General features: G+C 41.1%; 1 protein-coding gene across 1 annotated transcript in view; it reads left to right on the top strand.

Annotated features, from left to right (window-relative positions):
* SIRT4 (sirtuin 4) overlaps positions 1-559 on the top strand; it is a 10,048-nt gene that overhangs the window by 7,909 nt on the left and 1,580 nt on the right. The gene's annotated exons all lie outside the window — the stretch shown is intronic.

Below are 559 nucleotides of genomic sequence, written 5' to 3'. Positions count from 1 at the left end.
ATTTTTATTAATTTCAGAGAGTAAGGGAAAGAAAGATAGAAACATCAATGATGAGAGAGAATCATTGATGGGCTGCCTCCTGTACGCACCCTACTGGGGATCGAGCCCCCAATCCGGGCGTGTGTCCTTGGCCAGAATCGAACCTGGGACCCTTCAGTCCACAGGCTGATGCTCTATCCACTGAGACAAACCGGCCAGGGCAGTTCTAGGCTTCTTAATGTGTGGCCATTCTGGATTTACTTTTTAATGTACATTAAGCTATATTGTTTGAAAGACTATGATTTTCAAATTGTAGGCACATAGCTATTTAAATGTTCCAAAAATCTACCATAACCTTTTCTGTTTTTTTAAAATAACAGCTTTATTGAGATATAATTCACATACCTTTAAAAGTATACAATTAAGTTGTTTTTACTACATTTATAAAGTTGTACATTAATGACCACTCTCTAATTTAAGAATATTTTCATCATCCCAGGAAGAAGTCTTGTACCCATTAGCAGTCATTCCCCATCCTCCAATCCCCCCCGCCCCCCCCACCCCCCCCCTTCCCGGCGCC

Source organism: Myotis brandtii, unplaced genomic scaffold (genome assembly GCF_000412655.1).
Source record: "Myotis brandtii unplaced genomic scaffold, ASM41265v1 scaffold181, whole genome shotgun sequence".
NCBI lineage: Eukaryota > Metazoa > Chordata > Mammalia > Chiroptera > Vespertilionidae > Myotis > Myotis brandtii.
This window is presented reverse-complemented; position numbering and strand designations above follow the sequence as displayed.